The sequence below is a fragment of the Miscanthus floridulus genome, chromosome 8 (assembly GCF_019320115.1).
Source record: "Miscanthus floridulus cultivar M001 chromosome 8, ASM1932011v1, whole genome shotgun sequence".
In the NCBI taxonomy this organism is placed as follows: Eukaryota; Viridiplantae; Streptophyta; class Magnoliopsida; order Poales; family Poaceae; genus Miscanthus; species Miscanthus floridulus.
In genome coordinates this window covers 62,239,210-62,261,255 of record NC_089587.1, presented here as the reverse complement: position 1 = coordinate 62,261,255, position 22,046 = coordinate 62,239,210, and the positions used below count along the sequence as shown (strand labels likewise).

At 43.9% G+C, this 22,046-nt stretch overlaps 2 long non-coding RNA genes, 1 other non-coding gene and 1 pseudogene across 3 annotated transcripts; 2 read left to right on the top strand and 2 right to left on the bottom strand.

Annotated features, from left to right (window-relative positions):
* Nucleotides 1-3,206: 3,206 nt before the first annotated feature.
* On the bottom strand, nucleotides 3,207-3,313 carry LOC136478566 (small nucleolar RNA R71). Its single transcript, XR_010764289.1, has one exon. It is a non-coding gene; the product is annotated as a small nucleolar RNA R71 (small nucleolar RNA).
* Nucleotides 3,314-5,482: 2,169 nt separating this feature from the next.
* On the top strand, nucleotides 5,483-9,540 carry LOC136472288 (uncharacterized). Its single transcript, XR_010762310.1, has 3 exons — nucleotides 5,483-7,532; nucleotides 8,892-8,932; nucleotides 9,062-9,540. It is a non-coding gene; the product is annotated as an uncharacterized lncRNA (long non-coding RNA).
* A 2,546-nt stretch (nucleotides 9,541-12,086) lies between these two features.
* Nucleotides 12,087-21,134, top strand: LOC136476508 (uncharacterized). Its single transcript, XR_010763628.1, has 3 exons — nucleotides 12,087-12,327; nucleotides 12,424-12,521; nucleotides 18,700-21,134. It is a non-coding gene; the product is annotated as an uncharacterized lncRNA (long non-coding RNA).
* Nucleotides 12,424-18,617, bottom strand: LOC136475405 (uncharacterized; annotated as a pseudogene).
* Nucleotides 21,135-22,046: the final 912 nt, after the last annotated feature.

The following is a 22,046-nucleotide window of genomic DNA, read 5'->3' as shown; positions in this document are numbered from 1 at the left end:
TGGTTTTAACATTTTAATTTGCATAGAATCTTCATCCCATGTTTTAAATAGTGTACCTTGATTGTTCACGGACTACTTCAAATTATCAACAAGGTTAAGGCAAAGATGTGTAAAATCATTTTGAAAAATACCTCAAACCATGATCTAGTTTCTACTGAATGATCTCCTAACATTCACAACAAAATTTGAATATTTTTCTACAAGGGCTAGTCCACATATACAACCGAATTCTATACAAGTATGTTCTGATTCAATGATTATGTTCGAATAGTATTCTGAAGCATACTTGTAATAGAACAAGGAAGCTTAAAAGACTCAAGAGATTCATTCAAGTAAAAACAAGAATATGTATGATGAACCAATTGAGCATGATTATTTAGATTTTTATTTGTTAGTGATTTAGCAAGTTGAGCACATCATGAAGGTAAAGATGACCAAGACAAATTAGCAACATGGCATGAGATGTTTTTAAATAACTCCATCCCCTAGACTCAAATTTTGCAGAATGCAAAATCTAGCTTGGATGATAGAATTCTCCTATAAATGTCATTTATGTTGCATAATAATTGGTTGAATATACCTTATGTTTTCCTTCTTTTTGTTGAAATGATTAGTGACAAACATACCTGAAGGAAACTTGTCTGATGTACCTATCAGTGAGGGCTCCATGGCTTATTTGATTTACCTATTGACTGAGAGCTCGTAGTCCGTTAAGCAAGACGTTCCTTATACTAAGCCTCGATCCTAGAGATGAGGATACGGACAATTGCATGCTCTTCTTCCATCAACCTTTCTTGATTTTTGTTGATTCTTGGTTGACGAGTTGGGGTCCATTGGAGATGTAAACTCAAGTTCCTCCTTGGTTGTCTTTGTCCTCTAATGGCGTGGCAGAGAGTTCTTCTTTGTTTGTTAGTGATATGCCAACCATCTTGATGATCAAGGAAGGAACTTCATTGGTATTTGCGTGAAAGCTTCATCTCCAATGACTTAGGGGTGTCTTTTGTGTGACCATGGTCGTTCATGGCCTTACAAGACACAGTCGACAGTGAACCATTGATTGATGATGTCTGTTGGCACTGAGAATGTACGCCATGATGTAGTGGCATCTCATTGTCTTGGTCCTTGCTGACGACGTGTGAGATGGTGTTTAGTTGACAGGTAGTTAACAACCAATTTAAACCATCAATTAAACATGTATAAGGGCATAAATATAATCACCGTTAAAGGTTTAGGGGTTTAAACTAATAAATTCCACTGAGTTTTGGTGAATCTATGTTTTCAGTAGGGTTTAATCAGAAAATCGACAAGGGGGACTTAAACAGTCAAAGGAAAAATCAGAATTCCTCCGCGAAACCAACTACAGAAGGTTCCAGGGGACTCTAGAAGCCATGTCACCGAAGCGGAGGCCGAGAGGCTGCCAAGTGGGGCCACCCGGCCCCACCTATAGGCCGCCCAGCCCATCAGGGGCCCACCTATCCGCCTCGTTGCTATGTCAGTTTTCCACCACCTCCTAGGATGCATCTAAGCCGTTGCTTAAGTCGGTTTGATCCAAGGGCTCATGTTGTATCCTCAAGGCTATATAATCTAGCCCCTCCCTCCAAGAAGAATCAAGTCATCAGATCATAAGTTAGGGCTAGACGGAGATTAGAGATTAGAGCTCTAGTTCTTCAAGGTTCTAGTATAGATTAGTTAGCAAGGTTCAAGAAGAGTGTGGGCTATTGCTCAAGATTCTGGATCTGCCGTCTAGAGACTGTTATAGTCATTGTATCTCTATATTTATGACTTTGTGCTACTTTAATATTATTATGTTGTTATTTATTATGTTCTTAGTTTGCTCTAGTTGTATGCTTGATATAGTTATGATTAATGATGAGTTTATGCACATGTTCGCAAAGCGCTTAGCTCATTATGCGTGTGAGTTAAGTGGTCGACACTATGTAAGCATGGTGCTTAGATATTGTTTGCCTGTGGATGTCCTCTGCACTCTGGGTCATGTGGTAGATCGCGGATGTGATAGTCCCATTAAGTCATTTGTAGTTCACTCCCCATTTGTAGAGCACATAAAACGTGATTGCGAAGGTAGACAAGCTCTGTTCTTAATCTTCCTCAGTAATGTTCCTTATGCATAGATCTAGAGTTAGTTATACTATAGATGAAGAGTGTATATATTAGGGTATACAAAAGACTTAATAGATAAGTAATGACTTAGGAATCTTTTGCTCTTAACAAATCTCCTGCTTAGCTATACTATATTTTATGAGTCTCTAATTCTATCTCTGGAATACCACTATTACCTTACACTTATTATTTATTTACCCTTTGACTTATCCCTGCAATAGCATGAGAGTGATTATTATCATAAGTATACACATTTGTCAATATCTCTATGCCAACACCACTCCATAAGCTCCTCCCTATGGTAAAAATATAAATAATGATACCTCGTATACTCTTGGGTGAAATGCTACAATGGTATATTATCTGTGCGCTTGTGGATACTTTAATATATATATTGTTCTCTAAAGTTTACAAGTGTCATTAATAATTACCAACCACGCATTTCTGGCATTATGCTAGGGATGACAACCTAGTAACAAGTGATGCTAAGAAATGCCAACAAGCATTTCTGGCGCCATTGCCGAGGAGGGGCACATGGCTAAAGAGAATTGACCAAATAAATACTTATTGATAAAATCATAACCTCTGCTTTAGCAGGCTTACCCTTGTTTGTTTTTATTCATATCTTATACAGGGTATTGCAGACTTGGTTGTGATTCACCAGCAATTTCCAAACAGAATCAACCGAATCAAGAGGAAGCTCAACACCAGTTCCTAAAGTCATGGCTGAGAAGACTCTGCGTGAATTCTCTGCTCCAAGCACTGAGAACATCCACACTGGACCAATACTCAAACCCAACAATCTTGAGTTTGAGCTCAAGCCAAGCCTCATCAACATGGTGCAAGCTACTCCATTCAGCGGAAAGGCACATGAAGATGCTAGTGCTCACCTTCAGAATTTTCTAGAGATTAGCAGCACAGTCGTCATCAAGGACATTGCTCAAGACATCATACTACTTCGTCTGTTTCCATTCTCACTAGTGGGAAGAGCGAAGCAGTGGTTCTACATCAACAAAGATCACATCAACACTTGGGCAAGATGTTCAAAGGCCTTTCTAGAGAAGTTCTTCCCTGTGGGCAAGACCAATGCCTTAAGAGGAAAGATTTCAAACTTCCAACAGTAGAAAGGAGAAACCATTCCAGAAGCATGGGAACGTTTTCAAGAATACATTTCAAATTGTCCTCATCATGGGATGGAACATTGGTTGCTCATGCAAAGTTTCTACCATGGATTAACTCAAACGCTCATGAACAACTCGATGCCACTGATGGAGGATCATTTATGTCACTCATCCTTAGAAAAGCTAAAACTCTTGTAGAAAAGATAGCCTCTAATCAAGGTTAGTCATCATGCAACATTTAATTATGCAATAAGTGTGAAGAAATACCATAAGAGGTGTGTGCACTGTCAATCAAGATGGACGTACTGTTGAATTGGCTTGAACAACGAGCCAATTACAAGAAAGATCATTAGGCCATTCAAGATGCATTCAATACTCATAATGTATGTGGAGAATATTTGGGGATTGAATTCCCTGAATATCAGGAGGATGTAAACATCATCATCAACAACTCTGCTCCACAACAATAGAGACAAGGGTGGAATCAACAACAACGGTCGACTCACCAAGGTAAGTACCCAGGTAATAGCTATAATACTCCTAAGCAACCATCCTTGAGAGACTTGATCTTAGAACAAGCTAGGATTAATGAGAATATTTCTAAGAAGCTTGCTTTTAACGATAAGGTCCTAGAAAGAATAAATACTAAAATGGATAGTTTTTCTTTTGCTATAAAGACCAACTTAGCTATAATAAAAAGATAGAATCCCAATTAGCCCAGTTGGCTGCTGCTCTGCCTTTTGCCACTAACCTTGAGAAGGTAAACGCCATAACTACAAGAGGTGGCAAGTCTACTCGTGATCCACCATATCCAACAAGGACAGGTAAGACACCAGTGGCAGTACAGGAAGAGGAGAAAACAACCAATGAAGTTGAAGAATTTGGGCCACAAGAGCAAGAATTACAACAAGATTTTCATGACACGACTCTCCTACCGTTTCCACATAGAAATCGAAAGCTAAAATGGATGAATAGTTTGGTAAGTTCGTAGAGGTAATTCAAAAGCTATATATCAATATTCTGTTGCTAGATGCCATACAGGTACCTACCTACGCGAAGTATCTTAGAGACATCATCAACAATAAAAGACCACTGCCTTCCACTGAGGTAATTAAGTTAACAGAGGAGTGTAGTGCGGCCATCCTAAATACTTCACCTATCAAGAAGAAGGATCCAGGGTGTCCCACAATTGATTGCTCAATCGGGAGCCAGAACTTCGAGAATGTGTTATGCGATCTTGGAGCAAGTGTTAGTGTCATGCCCAAAAAGGTCTTTGACAAGATCAACTATTCAACACTCACACCAACATCAATGTGTTTGCAATTAGCCGACCAATCGGTCCGCTATCCTGTGGGAATCGCTGAAAATATTTCGGTAAAAATACGAAACTTTTTCGTTCCCATAGATTTTGTAGTACTTGGTATGCAGGAAGACATGAAGACACCCCTCATTCTTGGGAGACCCTTCCCGAGCACTACAAATGCTCACATTGATGTCGGAGCTAGAGAAATCAAATTCCATATCAATGGAAAGGAAGAGCGATTCGCCTTCAAGCCAAGACCGGAACAATGCTCTAATTTGGAGTGGAGTGAAAAGCAAGTGCGGCCATTAGGGTCTCCATCTCCGGGACCGACTGATGCACCTGAAGAATAAACCCGAACGGAGAAGTCCGGTTTGGAGGACTCAAAATCCCGAACCCTCACCGGGAGGTAACTCGGTAGTTATCCATATTTACTTTTTTATATTGCATTAATCATTTTATCTTAGCATATTTTCTTTTCAATATTTGCATCATAAAATAAAAATTCTCATCATGGCATTATAAAAATCTAAGCCCCATGTAAATAATTTTTACGGCATAAAAACCCGTGAGAAATTTATTGTGGAGGTGTAAAAATTTAAAAATACCATCATTCATCCTATTATATTTCATAGTATCATAAAATATTTTTGTTGCATTGTTATACGTATATACGGTAGAAATACGGGAGATACATGGGACCCACTCAACCACCATCCATCACTTCCATCACCTCTATTCCCACTCACCTCCATTCTATCATTTCACCACTGAAAGGAGCACCGACGGAGCTGATCACTTGCTTAAGGATGAAGCAAAGAACCACCAGGAGAAAGAGGAAGCCACTTGGCCATTGTGTGGGGCCGGCTAGTCGGCCTCCTATTTCCCCCACTATAAATCCCATGCCCCAAACTTGCTGCTCTTGGCCATCACACAACACAATCCCAGCTCTTGAGTTCGAAAATCCAAAAGGAAAATTCGTAGTTGAATTTCCTTTGGTAGAAGTAGTGTTGGAAAAAGAAAGAGTGAGAGGAAGTTTGAGTGTGAAAGTAGTGTTAAAATCTTGAGAAAGAGAGGAAGAGGTGCTGCTGAAATTGAAGCAAGAAAAATAGAATTTAAGAGTGGTAGTGCTGTCCAAATCAAGACAGAAAATTAAAAAGAATTAGGGTGGAAGACATGCCAGAATCTTGATTAGAATATTCACTAGGCAATCTCGAATGACTAACCTCTAGACTGACTGACTTTTGGAACGGCTAACCACTAACATTTTTATTTTCCTAATCCCTGTTCCACGAGTTGTGTTTGTCTATTTTGTAGGAAAATGAGCAAGATCGCCGGCAAACTCAAGCGGACGATATCGTTCCATTCAACGAGAAGTTCTTCGTCCCGAGCAAGCACCGACATGGAGGTTGATCCTCTGTCTCCTGCTGTTGGAGCACTGACCTGATCAGCCCCATGGAAAGGAACATTCTTCTACAAGAAAATCAGCTCAAGCTCTGGGATGATAAGGAGAAGGACATCTACAAGAAGCTGAAGGACCAGGATTTCGTCCTCACCCCTACCTTCGATCCAGCCCTACTTCAGTCCACAGGTATGGACTCCTAAATTTGAACTTATTTTCAAGGCCGTAGGATGGGAGGATGCATGGGAAATAGATGAGTCAGGGTGCAAGCTTTAGACTATTGAATTTCTATGCACTTTACAAACCACCGACTCGGAAGTCTCATTTAGGTTCTTTGGGAAATAATTTTCTTTTCCTTGGAAGAACTTTAGTGAGTTTCTAGGATTCCCTGCTTAGTGCACAATTGATGTAGACTCAGCTATACAAGATTTTGATAGGACAAAGTTTTGGAGGGAGATATCGAAAGAAATTGTTTTCTACCGCCCTCGCACCAATGAACATTCACCATCCTACTTTGCGGTTCATGCACAAATGGCTAGGATTTTCTCTTTTTTCTAGAAATGATTTCCGCACAGTAAGGAATGATGAACTCAAACTGCTCTATGCTATGGTTAAATTAAAGAAGGTTTCACCTATAAAGTTCATGATGACACAATTGGTAGAAATTCTTGGACTTAAGGGAGATATTGGGTGCACTTCTTTGGTCACCCGCATGGCTAGAAATTTGGGTTTACTAGCAAACGCTTCTATTACATACATTGACAGTCCCCGATGGATTATTGATTATGGCTATTTTAATCATGCACACAGTGTTAAAAAGGGCAAGGATAGGGAAAATAGTCATGCTGTATATGGACTACATAAATGAGTTTCCTTTACCAGACCGGAACCTCGGTCTGTATGTGGTAGATTCAGTTTGTCTTTGATTTTGCAAAAAATAGAGCAAGCACCTCGCAGGGAGTGCCTCTACAAGGATCACTTGCAACCCACAGCCTCGGTACCAGTGGAGACGACCCCATTCTAGAAGGCCCTGCTTTCATCGGCTACACAGGATTTGATTAAGCAGTACCTTCCCAGGTTCACCTTCCTCAGCATGCAGGTTGGGACCAGCCGGGATCGTCCCGTATGCACCAACCCGAGCATGCTGGGTGAGAGCAGCCTTCTCCGCATCATTCAGAGAGTTCCTGGCAACAGGGCCTAAGTGGGCAATGGCAGGATGACAATTTTGACTATTACTAGCAGCATTCTTACGAGGAGGTCTCCAGTGGCCACCAGGGAGGACGCATGTCCTTCTCTGCCCGTGGCTACCACGACCATCCCACAGGTTGTCATGAGCAGTAGATGGAGTACGCTCGTTTCAACACCAGGCTCACCACCAACGAGGAGAACCAGCAGAAGATCCGAAACACTCTTCACCAACATTCCCTAGTGGCAAGAAGAAGTAGGACAACGCCTCGTCGCCATCCAGCAACAATAGCATCAGGAGAATGACAACTGGAACTACTTGTTTGGCCATCTCCACATTAACCACCCGCCTCGCTGAAGGACCATACCAACACCCAGCTTGGGGGAGGAGCCCCATTTACCTAAGGTAAGTTTTCTTTCTAGTATTTTATTATTTTCTTTAGTTTATTTAATTATCGAATTTGTATTAGTTAAAAAAATAAAAAATGGTAAACTAAGAAAAATAAATAAAAATTTGCCTTTGTCTTATATATATATATATTACTATGGTATGAGAAAAAAAATGATGGAAACCAAATAAAAAGAGTGTGTATATAGTTTGCTTAAGGTGTGCTTTAGTTTATTTTTAAGAGCCAATAAATAAATAAAGCTTGAAGACGATCTTACATGATGAATAGTTGCTCTGCTGTAATTTCTTTCAAGTACCTAGTTTTCAGTCTTGAATTCTCTCAAGTTTTGGATGAGATTGATTTGACATGAGAATTTGCTCTAAACTTGAAACTCGTGGGTAGCATATGCTTGAGCTAAGTCTAGTTAATTGACGGATATGATATGAGAAGGTCTAAGCTGCTGTTTATCTTGTCCCTAGTGATACTAAAGTTCTGGAGATTTATCTTTTAAAAAATATGAAAATCCTACATGATGAGTTCCTTGTATGACAAGCTTGAATTTCTACCAGAGCCATATATGATATTTAGATTAGAAAAACTTTCACTCATATGCTTGTTTTGCATTGAGTTTAGTCAAGCTTTGTTGATGCCTTATGAGAGATTTGTCATGCTCTTAAAATCAAGATCACGTACACATCACCTAAATATGCACTACTCCTACACTAGGGGTAGGCGCAATAACATGACATTCCATTTAGATCCACCTAAAAATGTTTTACTCCTACACTAGAAGTAAACACCAAAAATATTCTTCATTGATATCCACCAAATAAATGCTCCAAGTTCTTCTTGCTACTCCTCAAAAGTGTATGTATTTCAACATGCATGGTTATTATTGGTTTGAATGCCCCTCCCCCTACCTAAATCCTAAACGCTGGCTCTGCCCCTGTCTATACCTCGCACGTCCCACATGTTGTTTGAATTAGGGATCAAGTGTTTTCACTCTTTTGTCCGCTGTAGTCCTTTTTTTTAGAACGTGCGCTGCACGTACTTTCATTAAGAAAAGCTTTGGAGTACAAACACTAGCATGCCATGGTGAACAAAGCTATCTCCGATGTAGTCCAGTCCACACTCTACACATAATGGCCCTGTTTGGATGGCTTGCCAAGCAACGAATCCTGGTCCCAGGGGTCCAAAATCGGACGCCTGGGGAGCCTGCCTAGGTCAGTCAGCTTTTTGAAAGTGTGAACCAAATAAGCCCAATATTTTAGAATTATAGAAAGACCTTTTTGAGTCAGATAAATGCAGACATGTGCTTGTTATTATATTAATTTCTAAAGGATTGCATCCTATAGTCCGTTCATGTGTATTTGCAGGTGACTGGTTGATCTGGATGTCAATTACGCATGTGGTTGAGGTAACTAGCTATTTTTCATTTTGATGGCTACTAGTAACCTGAAAAATAGCTAGTTACCTCAACCAGTCAGGTGACTGATTGATACCATGCATTGCTGGATTGGACGGTTTGATTCCGCGAGTTGAGCAGTTTACGGCTCTCGAGCCCTGGTTGATCAGTGCCTGTAGGCGTCAGTCTAAATGGGGCTGAAAGGAAACGCAGTGAGGCGAGGCCGGTGTCCCTCGCAGCCAAAGGCAACCTAAGAAGACGTCCCCTATTCTGTTCAGACTTCAGTCTATGGAAAGCCATGGATCTGATTCTGATGAGGTGCTGCTGCCAGGTTAACCAAGCAGAAAGTGAGGCAAGGCCGAAAGATGACCACCAAAAAAAAAAAAAAATTGGAAGAACATACACTACTGAAGTACTCCTATATATCAAATAAATAAATGGCCTGCTACATGAGTTGTGTACTTGTGGAGTATATATTTGTAGTTCGGGTCTCTGGTAAGAAACAATCGCTTCTATATTTCAATGTGATTTTGAGAGAATCAGAGAAATAAAACCGGGTGGAATATATCGATGCTAGATCAGTAGGTGGCGGTGGACTGGTGGTTATCGTGGACTCCAGTTGGAACGCTACTTGAATTCCACAAAAACCTTACCTTTTGCGGCAGGACTAGCGCCTGACGTTGGCGTCCGGACGCGCGCGGCTGGTCTGTTTTCCGTGCGTAGCGAGTGGACGGTGTGGACCTCAGCTTGCTAAGAGGCCACCACGCGAGCATGGTGCCCGCCGTCAGCCCACCCGGGGCCACCTCCGCGCGCTCGTTGGACTACCACATCTGCGGGCATCGTGCTCATCAGGCGTCTGAGCTGCCGTGTCGAGACGGAGGGACGGGAAGGGAGGGAAGGGAAGGGAAGGGAGAGGAGAGGGCAAGGCACGCTGCACAAGAAAAGGAGCCGAAGCCCTGCAGCAGCCGCTGTTCGCCAGCCACCGGCGCCATTACAACATGTGCAAACATCCGATCTACTTTTAAAACATTCGGATGAAATATTTGCAACATACGTCTGAAGACAGATGAAACATTTGAAACATGCGTTTGAAACACTTGCAAAAAAATTCTGAAAACACTTGAAAAGCCATTAAAACATATATGCAACATCCAAATAAAAACTTACAACATATGTGTGAAATGTATAGCCATTGCAACGTACATCTGAAAATACAGATGAAACATTTGGAACGTACATCTGAAAATACAGATGAAACATTTGGAATAGACTCTTGCAACATATATGTATAGCCATTGCAACATATATAACATCCCTATCTACTTTTACAACATTCATATGAAACACTTGCAACATCTGAAATATTTAAAACATACACTTGCAACATGCTCTTTCAACAAAAGCTGGCAGGCAGGCGGCGCACTACACAGCGGGATCGACGCTAGGTCGTGGTGGAGGAGGATGGAGCCGCAACACGGTGGAGGAAGTGGGGCCTGGGACAGAGATGGCGACGGAGAGCCCTCAGGGCCCGTCGCGCGGTCGTGGGAGGAAGGAGGCATGGTGGGAGGAGGGCAGGAGGAGGCGGAGATTGCGACGCCGGGGAGCGATATGGAGAGGAGCAGGGATGGGATGCAGAGGAAGGCTGCCTAGAGCGCTGGCTCGGTGGTTGGTGCGAGCATCGCAGCTGCGGCGACGAGGAGAATTGCGCAACGAACGATTGAGCGAGGAGGAAGAGAAATGGGTTCGTTTTGTTTTTTTAATGGACCGTGAGGGAGAACAGGCCGGGCTGATACGTAGGCCCAGGCACCTCCGGACAGGTCCGTACGCCCTCAGCAGATCGTTATTGTACATTCCGTGGACTCTTGAAATTCCAAGAAACTGATATGTGCTTAAAAAATGATCGAGCAAGTTTTTTCATCCGGTATAACTTGGACGCACATAACCCACACACTCCATACTCACACCACACGCACACATGTGCGCGTCCGTACAAACGCAAATAAGAGATTAGGAGGCGTCGTCTCCGGTGCGCGGGGAAAGGCGCAGTGCCACCGAACGCGCATGCTTGCGTGTACCCTAAAAATTCTAGAAATATTCTAGAAAAAAATACGATAACCATAGTTGGTGGGTAGCATCCCACTTGATAGGCCTAGCGCTGCAGAAAAGAGACCAAAGGTCCATTCGCATGATCGAGCAAGTTGGTAACAGGTCCCAGCAGTCTAGCATTGCGTGTTTTTATTTTTTTCCGGGCCAGTAAACAGCCTCGTCGGTAGGGATGAAAGCGGGAATGGGAAATTCCCGTACCGACCGACACCGAATACCGGAATTCCCGACCGGATATCATTTTCTCGGGAAAAACGGATTCAAGAAGAAATCGGGAAAATTTGGCGAATCCAGGATCGAAATCGGTTAAAGTGATTTTCCGACCGAATTAGCGGATCCCGTATTTGTTCAGGAAAACTCCCGCGGGAAATTCACGTTTTTAAGGCCTCCCAAGTCTCAAGTCTGCAAACGGCCCAGTTGCCCACCGCCCCTTCGGTCTGCTTTATAGCTCACTGCGCACCCACCGGTGATTCGCTTAGCGAGGTGGGACTAAATGCACCAGCAGGCGGCTGGCCTCTATGCATCAGAAGAGAGGAGGCAAGGAGCTGACGAGTCATGCATGCAGCCCATCGTTCCATGCTTGGCCCATGAATTCACGCATGGAGCAGCAAGGTTTGGCCCTTTGTTCATTTTTCTTTTCCATTTTCTTTTTTTGGTAGTTCTGTAGTTTTCTTTGCATAAATATTCTGACAAGCTCACTGTTTGCTATTGTTTGCATATGGATTATGCATGGTTGCTATTGTTGCATCGAGCTCACTGTTTCAAGTGGTTACATATATCGATGTTCCTGTTTTGTGTTACCGCTTCCCGATCGTAATCGACACGTCCCCGTTCGAAATATTCCGTTCCCGATATCCCGTAATACCAGATTCGTTTTCCCGTCCAGCCTTCCCGTTCCCGTTCCCGGCCAAAAAATACAAGAGCGGAAACGGTGAAGACATTTTCTCGACCGTTCCCGACCGTTTTCATTGCTACTCGTCGGCCTAATACTAGTCAGCGCAAGGGTGGTCGAGGCCCACGGCCCAACTAACATGAAGGTGTTTCACTCGTCGGCCCATCAGTAACACCGATGAGGCGCCGATGACCGTCGCAGCGGCGGCCGCCACTCCGGCGACGAAGAGAAAACCTGCCCGCGTCCTTCTCTCTCCGCAGCTTCCCCAGCCGCTCATGGTGGTGCTAGTGTGGGAAGGGGAAGGCAGAGGCGGGGCCGGGAGCGGTATGGTCGGCTCCGTCGTTGCCGCGCGCCACCGCTGCCAACAGTCTAATCGGACTACTACCGCGGCGGGAACATTGCGAGCATCCAGGTAATCATCTCGAGGCGCGCAGTTTAATTCTGTATCTGGGTTTCATGTTGTTATCTGCGGACTTCATCCTAATTCCATTCCAATTTCCACATCCAGCCCCCGAGCCCGGCTCTCCCGGGTCACCTGGCGCCGTATTAGAGATGCCTGCCTGTCTGAGATCTGCTCTGCTGACAATTAACCGTCTACAAACTCATGTCAGTTAATATGCCCTTGCTGCTAAAGTGCTAGAATTGCTTGTCAACAACGTTTTCAGAGCATGGATTCAATTCTGCCTGGAAATGATGGCTATACAGTAGTACAGATGGTTCGAACCGGTTGCACTTCCTCATCGACCTGAAGCAATTAGGTGCACAGCACTGCCGTGGGAAGCAAATCCGAATGGCAAATGCTTGCTTATTAACGCTGATAGAACTCTGGTTCAAGGACTTAGAATCTTAGATCACATGAGACACGAACCACACACTTTCAATTTAATAGGGTGTTTGGTTTGAGAAATCACCCCATCCTAAATAAGGTGCATCATGAGTCCATTCCTACTCTATTCCTCATACTAGTAGTACTAATAATTATTAGCTTGTGAGGAAGTAAGGTGATTATGCATCAACCTATTCCATTCCACAAACCAAACAAAAAAAAGTGAGGAATGAATACATGATGGAGTAACTCATTCCTCAAACCAAACACCATATTAATGTTGCATAAACCCGATCAATCAAACATTCAAAGCATAGCTGTATATTGGTTTAGCACATGCACATACAGTACATTACCAAATCAAATGTGCGCACAAGCATCGCACTTATTACATGAGAGACCATGCAGCATGAATGCTTCACAGTCGATACAGAGGAAAGCCACACAGGTCCAAATCCGTGAGCATAGACACAACCATTATGCTCAACCATAGTGCCAGGACACACATGTAAAACAAGTTACCAAACTCACAGACACACTCAGTCGACACACATGCAGAGTATAAATGCACACCACAAACAGCAGATAGAAACACACAATGGCAAATCATGTAAGCACACAAATAAATACCTTGGGAGGGACTCGATGGTGAACCTTCAGTTCCTCCTGCGCCAACCCTTGTCCTTCCAGATGTATAGGCAACTTGGAACACTATCCTCTTTTCCTGTGCTTCTTACTGTTTGATCTTGCCTCTCCGGTTTGTAGTGTGTACAATGAATCATATCTTTGTGCTTGTGTTTATCAATGCCTTCTTTCACCTGGTCTGGTAGAGAGTCCCCAGTGAACTCAAGTTCCTTCAATCTTGGAAGGTGCTCGATGCCGGATAAAGTGGTCCCTTTGGTCGAAGGTCCATACGATCTTCTCAAGCTTAGGAGCAGACCCACGCTCGAATTTGATCTCGGTGATTTCAGGGCACTTGACAATAAGAAGGTTGAGTTTTGCATACTCATCTTTATTTAAATCAAGCCGGCTTTGGTTATAAGACCCATGCAAGAGCACCAGGCAGCGTATGTTTTCCATCCTTGCGAGGGTTCGCATACCATCTTCCGCCAGCATTGTACCACTGAAGAGTCACCTTGGATATTTGTTTGGCATCGGAAAGCAATTTCGGAAGCAACACATTGTTACTGGAGGTGGTGGGGCCAGAGAGTGTGGGATTGGCGGTGTCAGCAGTGGCAATATGGGCTGTGGGATTGGCGGCGCCCCCAGTTGGGGGAGAGGGGGCGGGGTGAGTGGTGGAGGGGACGACAGTGGTAGTGTTCTGGGGAAGGGGTGAGGGATTGGCGGCGCTCCCAGTTGAGGGAGAGGGAGCAGGGTTAGGGCCTGTTGGTGTGGAGGGGATGACAGTGGTAGTGTTCGGGGGAAGGGGTGAGGGATTGGCGGTGTCAATTGTGGAAGTATGGGGTGAGGGATTGGCCGCGCCCCCAGTTGAGGCAGAGGGAGCAAGGGTTAGGGCCTGTTGGTGTGGAGGGGATGACAATGGTAGTGTTCGGGGAAAGGGGTGAGGGATTGGCAGCGTCAGTTGTGGAAGTAATGGGGTGAGGGATTGGCGGCGCCCCCAGTTGAGGGAGAGGGAGCAGGGTTAGGGCCTGTTGGTGTGGAGGGGATGACAGTGGTAGTGTTCGGGGGAAGGGGTGAGGGATTGGCGGCGTCAATTGTGGAAGTATGGGGTGAGGGATTGGCGGCGCCCCCAGTTGAGGGAGCAGGAGCAGGGTTAGGGCCTATTGGTGTGGAGGGGGCGACAGTGGTAGTGTTCGGGGGAAGGGGTGAGGGATTCGCGGCACCCCCAGTTGGGGAAGAGGGGGCGGGGTGAGTGCCTGTTGGGGTGGAGGGGACGACAGTGGTAGTGTTCAGGGGAAGGGGTGAGGGATTGGCGGCAGTGGTAGCAGCAAGGGCGGAGGGGTCTTGGTTGGTGGCAGCAGTGTCGGTGCTGCCTCCACTGTTGTTGCTGCTCTTGTTATATTTGTTCAGCTCAAGCTCCTCCAATTTTTTAAGGTGGTCTACTCCAGCAATAGACTCTATGTTGTCAAAGGACAAAACAATCTTCTCGAGCTCTGGAGCTGCTGTACCTTCTTCAAAACTGATTTCAATCCAGTTGGAGCCCTCGACAAGAAAGTACCTGAGTTTCTTGAATTCATCCCTTCTTGAATGTGAGTTTGTTGTCGCTGTATGTATTGTGCCGAAGCTTCAGACATTGTAACTTGGGCAGATTGGAGAGGGCCTCTAGGATAGTCGGATCCAGTGAGGCGTTACTTAAAGTTACCTTAATAAGTGTGGTATTTTTGTCGGTTAGCAATAATGTAGAAAGCTGCCCCTGTAGTATGTTTCCACTGATACTGAGCCTCTCAAGAACCTTGGGGGACTCTCTGGTTTGGTTGTCAAGAACCTTGGGTGACTGTTTCAGCTCTCTCGAATCTATGCTACGAGCGCCCTTGTCTCTGGTTGTGTCAAGAGTAATTGACAAAGACTGGAGGCACTCATGCATGTTGCTGATAGCTTTAAGCAAACTTGTGTGGTGAGTATCCTTGTCCTTGATAACCACACCAAGCTTCCTCAGCTGCCATAGCTTTCCGATGTCTTCCAAATCTTGAATATTCTTTGCCTTGACATTGGATAGTACCTCCATGTCTAACATCTTTTCGATCTTTTCAGGAACTAGGACATGGTTGTGGGATGATGTGTCTATGCTGATACTGTTTGGACTTGGACTTTTGTTTCCAGCCAGCAGACGCTTCAGCTTCAGGAGCAGGAGATCTCTTGTGAAAGACTCCGGCACCTCTGTATGCTGGATATCCAATACCTCCAGCTTCGCGAAGGTTGTTGATTTTCACGGGGCAGCCAGTTGACATCTGTTCCCCTTAGGCTTAGATACTTGAGTAGCAATATGTTGCAAATATTCTTTACATAGCGACCGGTTGCTCTTGAAGCATTTGCAGCCTTCTAGATCGAGCACCTTAAGCCGAGACCATTGAGATGATTTCAGATAACCTTTCCAGGAAATCGTTGATTGTGTCAGGACACACGGAGATGGAGATCATTGAAAATGGAGAAGTGCCAAGCCAGATGATGTGACAAGCGTGCCTCCAAAATGCGTTGTTTCTTGGCGATCTTGGTAATGAACTCATAGGCTAGGTCACCGACCATGCAGCTCTTGACCCTTCCAGTGGCACTGATCTCAGCAGAATAAACAAGCCCCCTGTTGACGAGAACGTCAAAACATTGTTCAGCTTTATCCACTGAACTTGACCAGCGCCAATCTTCTGTTGTTATCCTCCCTTCTGCAACCCATCGCCCTATCAAGGTTGACCGCCTTATCTTGTATCCTCGAGGGAAGATAGCTAGGTACAGTAAGCAGGACTGGTACTGTTTAGGCATGTCCCTGTACGAGAACTTGAACATCTTCATAGCAATACTATGGAATGACTTTGGCGGAAGCACCTGCAGGGCGTCATGCAACTTGTGCAGTTCTTCTTTGCTTCTCTTGGGCTTGGCATACAAAGCGTGAGTGAAGATCTTCATGCATAATTGATAATGATCACACTTGTCCAAGATGGCGCGGAAAATCTGGATCATAGTTATCTTCATTTTCTGCTGGCTTGTAATCTCGAGCACAATACCATGGTAGAGTGCAGCAAGAGAAGAATAGTCTATGGGCTCCCCTGTTGGGTAGCAATATTCTTCTCTGGCCCTTTTTTTATTTCTCTCTGTGTTGGTCAGAATCATCACAACGGCGATGCAAGGCAACAGGCTCAAGGCATTTCTGGTCTGCTCCCACTGGCTCACATATTTTCCGTCTGCTTTAAGGATGATCTGGGTTCTCTTCATGTTTCAGATAATTTTGAATCTTGTGCACAATTCCATTGATATCCAGCTGCCTTTTAATCCTCCACTGGACATAATATTTCATCTTCTCTTTGGTTTCTTTGATAGCATCATCCAGGATTTTTGGTCTTCTCCGTGGCTCCGCCATCAACATTAGCTTCCTGGGTTTGACCCTGAGTCCATGTTAGCACCGCCGGTTGCTGGCTGGCCCTTCCCTTCGTTTCTTCAGGAAGAGCTTCTGTGGTTGGACCCTGACCACCCGATACACCTGTTTCTTGTTTCTTGTCAGGTTTTTCTTCCTTCAGCTGCTGTATGATTTCCAGTTTAGCCTGCTGGATCATTCTTTTCACTTGATCCTCGTTCAATGTGGTAGTAATATTAGTCTGTGTTGCTTGCTGCTGGCTCTTGTTGTCAGTGATCGCCATGAACACCTCGCTCAGGATTTCTTGTTTAACCTTGTCGACAATTTCCTTGATTTGATTCTTGCTTGATGTAGCTTCCCCAGTGACTTGTTTGATGTCTTGCTCCTGGGCTTGTTGGGGCTTGCTGGCGCTACTGATGGGTGGGAACACCTGATGCAGGATGTGTGTATATTGGGTAACATTGTGAATAATCCGCTGTTCCGCGCTTACTCCTTTATTTACTTGCTGCATATGCTCTTTGAGCATCTTGGCTGTTTTCTTGATAATGTCATCGTAGTGTTCTGTTAATGCAGGCTTTGATTTCCTCAGCACAAGCAGTACCAAGAGTACACCTAAGGAGGTTTCTTTGGAGATTTTGTCTTGTACTTCCTTTTTCTTTGGTCCGTCGAGGACATCCAGGTACGGCTTGTCCTCCTTGGCTTTTTCAATGTAGGCCTCCAGGTACAGCTTCAGTTGCTTGCCCTCCTTGGCGTTTTCAATGTAGGTCATGATCTCTTCAACCTTTCTTATAACATTCAAAGGATCGATATCTTTCTTGATTTTACTAATCACTGCCCTTTTTTTCCCTGCGGATTTGCGACCAATCAATCCCTTGGCCTTGCTGCTGCTGCTGCTGCCGGAGCTCGATCTCCCTCAGGATGTAGTAGAGGATATTCTTGGGTCCTAGCATTCTCCAATGGTGCAGTAATGGGATGTCCACCAAGATAGTGTTCTTGACGTGCTTCTCTGCCACAGCCGAAGCTTGACGTGCAATGGCACCGGAGTTCTCCGTGTCCGGCACCACAAAGGCAACGCATCGGGTGTCGTGTTGCCATTTGCTTTCCCTCCACTGATGTCGAACTTGCTCTATCCACTCGGCTAACTGGTCGTTGAAGTAGTCCTCCAGGACGTAAAGTCCAAAGAGGGCTCTTCTGATTCGACCAGAACCATCAGTCGCCGTTGTCCCCCCACTTGGTCGTGCCCGTCTTCTTCACCAGTCGAGGTGGACGAAAGCAGCTTCCGTGCTGCCTTCTGCGGCCTGCCGACCACCAGTAGCCAGGTGGAACGGCCGCCTTCTTCGGGACCTCCACGCCGTACCTTAGCCGCCGCTTGCCAACGTCCCGCGCACGCTCCTTGAGCTCGCTGAGCTCCAAGGCAGCTCGGTGCTGCGCCAACATCTTCTGCAGGAACCACGGGAAACCACCGGAGGTAGCGCCAGGAGCCGGTCCCTGCCCAGGTGGATGTCGGGGTTGCCGCGGTACAGGTAGAGGTCGATGCAGTTGTTGCAGTCCTGTGCGAGCAGCCGGACCTGGTTCATCCAGGTCCGCACCTGCTCGTCGTGCTCGCTGCCGGGCGGCGCCGTCCTGGCCAGGTGCATCAGGAAGCTGTTCATGCTCTCCATCTCCTCCCTGATGAACTGGACGTCGCCGCCGACGCGGCCCAGCAACTGCCACTCGTTGCGGATGACGCCAAGCAACGAGGTCACGGCGCCCGATGCGAGCTCAGCCATATTGCTAGCTCTCGCGCCGTCGGCCCTGCTGCGCGGTTTCTAGCTCAATCGATTTGGGTTTAGGAGTTTAGCTAGCAAAGGGTGAATGGTGAGTATTGGTGACCAAGCATTCTGCATGTATGCATATGTATATGTGGGATCTGAGCAAAGTATTTGTTTGTCCAGGCATGCGACATGGCTGCATGTGAAGGACAACCCACCGACAAGGCAAGTATAGTATCCGACCGGATCACACATTCTGCATGTCTGAGTGGCAAAGGATTTGTTCTTTGAGTCGGCAGGACATGCTACGTCCACGGCAACCAACGGCAAGTATATATCGGCCAGTTCTTCTTGCTTTATTTTTGTTCTAGTGTATGACATCTATCTAAAATACCACTTAGTCAAATGGGTTAAGATATGCAAGAGCAAAAAGAAGGGTGGTTTAGGTATCAAATACTTGAGAAAAATGAATCTCGGTCTTTTATGCAAGTGGTGGTGGAAATTAGAGAGGGAGGAAGGATTATGGCAAGAAATTGTCAAATCCAAATATCTGCATAACAAATCTATTGTCTCTGTAACACATAAACAAACTGATTCCCCTATCTGGTATGACTTGCTCAAGGTGAGGGATATTTACCTCCAGGGAAGAGGTATTAGATTCAAGAATGGGGAAAAAACTAGGTTTTGGTGTGATCCTTGGTTATATGATAAATCTATCCTTGCAATTGTCCCAGCCCTTTTTATCTTGTGTGATCAAAAGGAAGTCAGTGCTGCTGATGTGAAAAGTGGTCAAATCCAGATCACATTTAGAAGATGGCTAACTGATGATCTTCAGTCCTGTTGGGATAAAGTTTGTTCTGGTGTTGACAGCTTTTTCCTTCAGGAAGGGGAAGACGTCATCATTTGGAAATTTGAAAGGGCTTTGCTGTGGTACCTCCAAATAACTGTGGACTGTTGATCATATATGTCTTTTATCACATATTACTTCATAGGAGGTAATAGTAAAATTATATATTTAATTATTTTTTATTTTGGAAGGAAATGAAGTGTCAAAATATGTTGTCTATTTCTTTTGGGAAAGTTTGGTACTGATTTTTCTTTAACGTGATGGAGAGTCAACAATGATTTTTTTTAACGTGACAGAGGTGTGTATGGTACAGGTAATCTTTTTGGAACGTGATATATACAGGTGCGTTTTTTTTAGAACGTGATATACACAAACGTGTGTACAGCTCCTAGTATTAGTTTTTTTTCCTTACGTGATAGTTAAGGTGTAACACTTTTTAAAAGATCCTCTCAATTATGTAAGCCTAATGTATACACTCAACTATGTAACATGTTAGCATGTAACATATTTTAGATTGCCAAAGTTAGCATGTAACATAGTTTTAATTGTGTTAACATGTTAGCATGTAACATATTTTAATTAACCTGTTAGGTACTAGTCATTTTCATGCAGCTGGAGATTTTCGGGCCGTCGCTAATTGATGGGTTTGCATGTTCGTAAGGCTTTGCATGCAAAGGAACAAACAAGGAATTGTCTCCCATGATTTGAGGATTTAAGATCCATTTTTTTTCCCTTTTTCTAGATTAAATAATTAGTTGATTAATTAAAAAAAACCAATGGCTCAGATTTGTTCGAAGTATTACCTCCTAAGAAGTAAAGAGGGTACCGTAGCATTGCCCAATTTGAAAAGAACCAACGCTTTTATGTTAAGTCGGTTTATAATGCTCTCACAAAAAGTGATGCTGGGCCTTTTCACAAAATAATCTGGAAAAGAAAAGTGCCCCAAAAAATAAAATTTCTCATGTGGCTTATGACCAACAATGCAATTCTCACTAAGGATAACCTAATCAGAAGAAAATGTACAGGGAGTCCAATGTGTCATTTCTGTGACCATATGAATCAATTGACCATCTTTTCTTTACTTGTCCAATTGCAAAAGTAGTCTGGGCTGTAGTGGCTAAAGGAATTGGGGCTAATAATGTTCCTACTTCACTACAACAATGCTGGATCTGGTGTGACAAATGGCTCCCTAAAGGAAAGAAATTTCATATGTGGGGAGTCTCTGCTATCTGTTGGGCCATATGGAAGGCTATAAACAAAATATGCTTTGATGGGAAAAAGTTCAATAACCCCATCGAGATTATTTGCCATGTGTGTGCTTTAATGCGTTTTTGGACAGGTTTGTATGCTGAGGTGGAAAGGGAGATGCTCATCAATGGAGTCAATACCATGCTTAAAGTGGCAGCGAAAATCCTCGCTCCCAAGTCCAAGGTTGAAGACAGGCAGGGAAGGCTGCAGCAAGGAGATCCTCAAGTTGATGATGACCAGAATCTGTAGAAGTGGAGGCGGAGTACTAGAAGGCTGGAATCTGGATATGTTGATGTGGGTTCTGTGATGTACGGTTACTCTGCGGTCTTGGTTTGGATGGTCTGTAATAGGCTGGTAGTTGTCTTTTCTGTCGTCTGCTAGATGGATATTAGATCTTTCACTCCTGGGTGCTGTCTATCTCTGAGACAGAGGTTAGATGTGCTGGAGTGCTTTGCTTCTTTCTTTATGGTCTTCTGTTAAACCAAACTCTTGTATTTCCGTTTATCTGAATGGAAATGGGACTTGCCTCACGTGGAAAAAAAAATGACATCTAACTATTGTTACTCAATATATCAAGAGTACTCATATATCAACCCATGCAGGGCACGGGCTAAAATATATTAATTAAAAAATAAAAGTATTAGAAGTATGTATAACTAATCAAAATATCTTGTCATTGTGGTCTCTGTAGGTTAGAAAATTTTCTAACGCAATACCCATAGAGATATATAATTTCTGTCTAGTTTTTTTTAATAAGATTTCTGTATAGTTGTGATAAACTTAACTATTAATTACCCTATATGTTTTACCATCCATATTTATAGATTTTGTCTCTACGTATGGCACCTATATCTTCAATATGTATTAAGTTGAAGCTAGCTTAAGAATGGTAACTTTTGTTGTAGCTCATGTCTTGTGACGGTATGAAACTATAGCTTTTCTTGCTTGTTTTTTGCTTCATTTTTTCGCTGGTTCTGGGTCATTATTCTCTTGCATCCCTAGGACCTAGTAGAGCCCATCTAACACATATTGACACACATGTTAGTTCTAGAGTTTGTGTTTTCATGTGCATGCATCACCAAAACTGTACATGATCATAAATAGGGTGCATGATCTTACACACATCAATATATATCCATTTTATTATCTGGCATATTTCCTGAACTACAACCTTAGCCATTATATAAGAAAAATACAACCTTACATCAATCGGGAATTGCCACCTTAGTCTTGAAATATAAAGGGATTTTTAGTTGCCCTAATAAATCTAACCACCGCCCTAAGTTGACCAAGTGGTAGAAAAGAGCATTGACATCTACCATATCAAGGAGAAATCATGGAACACATTTCATAATTTATCTAATGTGGCTCATTTGACATGGTAAATATTATTTGCTTTTTTTATAAGGTTGGTCAAATTTAGAATGGTTTAGGA